Genomic DNA, 2,814 nt, shown 5'->3' on the forward strand with positions numbered 1-2,814 from the left:
AAAAAAAAAAGTTACAACACTGTAAGAGATCAAATTTTTTTGCCAATGAACTAGATGTACATTCGGTACTGCTTCCATGCCTGAGAATGACCATCCATCCATTAAAACAGCGATTTCAATCTGTTTTTGGAAGTGATACCTTTGCATCTTAGATGCATCTTATACCTTTGCTCCATGCTCTCCAATCATGCAGTCTGAGTGACAGCAGGTCCAGCACTGCTGGGCCTCAGACAATTACAGCCATGGGATTCCCACTCAATACAATGAAAAGTGTGAAAGTTGGAAGTCTTCATTCTCACCAGCAAACCACGGGGCTGGGCTGGCTTTGCTTTTTTTTTTAATCCACAGAGAAGGAGAAGAATTTAATGTAACAGCCAGCTACCAAAATTATTCCTGTGTTACAAGCAATGGAGGTTGAGCCTTGAAATGTGTTGGATTCCTGCATGGGTTGAGAAAGAGGGGTGGGTTGTGCTTTACAGGTATCCGTGATTAATTCCTCTAGTTCTAAGTCAAAGTGTGTCAAGGAGCCTCAGCTCTGCTTCGTGTTAAGCGCTGAATACAGCATTTTGGCTGAGCTCAGCAGGGAGATGGGAGCCATTCCCAATAAACAGACTCAGCTCCAGATTCTGATTTCAGAGAAATCCGAGGGTGTCCAGACTCAGAATATTCCTTCAACCAATCTCCCTGGCTCAGACAAAGACACAAAGAACCACTCCAGTTTGCAGAACACAAAGAAAAAGTCAAGCTGAAGTCTGAGTTCTCAGTATCTACTGGTGTTCCCTTTTAACAGAGATGCTTAACATTACCAAAAGATTTCAGGGGACACTTAAAAAATGAAGCAGACATCTAATTGCACAGTGATGAGGGCAGTTTTCTGACCCTCAGCACTTCTCTGCACAGAAGGGCAGTATGGTTAGGTTGCAATTGGAATTGAAGGTCTTTTCCAACCTGAGCCATCCCATGACCCTATGAAGCAGGTAGCTCCAGAGCCTCCCACTGAGGTGCTTGGGTTATGAAGCTGAAAGGGTTAATGACAGGGATTCCCACCTCGAGGCTCTTCTTTAAAAATCAGATAAAATGGAATGGACTGAAATTGAACCAAATCCCCCATCCTTCTGATAGAACAGTGCTAAAAGGTTAACTTCCAAAACAGTATTGCTCTCGGGCCGATCCTGTGGTGGCTCTGTGGTTTCCGTCTATATAAATTTGATAATATTTTACAAATGCAGTATATGAAATATATTCTTAACATGTGTTTAATACATTTACAATCTATTAAAATGAAAAACAGAATATGCTTCAAATACTGCTTGGGTATTTGCTTAATGCAGTATGTCTGGAACATGTTAAACATTATTTTAGAGGTAATTGAAACATTTCACACACATTCACCCTGCGCACCATAAGTGTGTACTGCATGCACTTTGGGGGCAGATTTTGCCCCGAGCGCACAGCCTGAGCATCCTGGCTATGGACTGAGGGGTTCTGTCGGAGGTTCTGGCATTTCCCTTCCTGCAGAGGAGCCCTGGTGCCCATGGCACACCCGAGGAAGAGTAATTCTTCTCTTCCTTTATCGTGCTGGCCTGTGGCCAGGTGTCCTCATGGCTTTGGGCTCTCTGCATCTCTCAGCTTCTTTTTTTTTTTCCTTGCCAAATAAATTGGATCCAAATTTACTCCGGGCAATCGGTTTCCAAGTTACGGCGTATTATTTCAGCTCACTTCAGCACATAGCCTGTCAAAGCAGCCATTAAATACTTCTCAGATGAATATTTATGTAAATACACATGGTACAGGAATATTCCTGCGTAAGTATTTGCTTAGTTTCACAACATGTTCCCCTCACTCGTGCCAATGTTCCCAAAAAGTGAACAAGGTGTATAGAATAATGAAGGAGAGAATTCCTCATTCTTACTCAAATAAATGGCCACAAAGACTTGATTATAGTATTTTCCCTGTTATCTCTAAATAATCATTTCATGTGCCACGACGCGACAGAATGATTAATATATTATATATACATATTTAAGGTGATTGAGTGGCCATCAGTGCTCCAGGGAAGCAGTAAAGCTTAATAGACACAACTGAAAAATAAGTTTATTTCTCACTTGGACAAAAAAGTGAAGTGTCCAAAGCTTCTCTATGTCACTGCCCTCTCATTATTTGCCTGTGCACAGTGTACACTTTTCAGATCATGAACTTAAGCTTAACTTGCTATAGAGCTTTATTTTTTTTCTACTCTTTAAGCATAGCTCAACAAGTAATATAATAAATATTGAAGGACATAGAAGTTAAACTTCTAGTTGACTGTCAGAAAAGCTGTCAGAAAATGTGTAGAGACATTTACTGCTTGGAGGAAGGCCGTGGGTGTACATTGTCAACTCCCAGAGCTAAAAGTCATGTTTTTTTGTTGTGTGCATGGGGATGTTTGGCTTAGCACTTGGGATCCAACCTCTATGCTTGGAAAGGAGCTAGGAGAACAAGTTAATCATGGAAAAAAAAGATGAGAGATGAGAAGGGGGAAAATCTCTTTTCTCGTGAAAATGAGATAACAGCAATAATCAGCCATTTTCTGCCTTATTCTTCACTAGCACTTTCATATAATATGGGCCCTGATATCTCAACTTCTTTTTCCCAGTGGAGCTTTTTACAACATCTACTGCCTCCTCCCAGATTTTTTCATCTTTCTAAAAATCCTTTCCCTTTGCCAAGTAATGTGGGCAGCTATAAATTTATCTCACGGTGGTAGACTGCAAGCTATTTATCATTTCAACTTCGGTTGAGAAAAAATTTTTAGCTGGGAGCCATTAGAAATAA

The sequence above is a fragment of the Meleagris gallopavo genome, chromosome 20, assembly GCF_000146605.3.
Source record: "Meleagris gallopavo isolate NT-WF06-2002-E0010 breed Aviagen turkey brand Nicholas breeding stock chromosome 20, Turkey_5.1, whole genome shotgun sequence".
In the NCBI taxonomy this organism is placed as follows: Eukaryota; Metazoa; Chordata; class Aves; order Galliformes; family Phasianidae; genus Meleagris; species Meleagris gallopavo.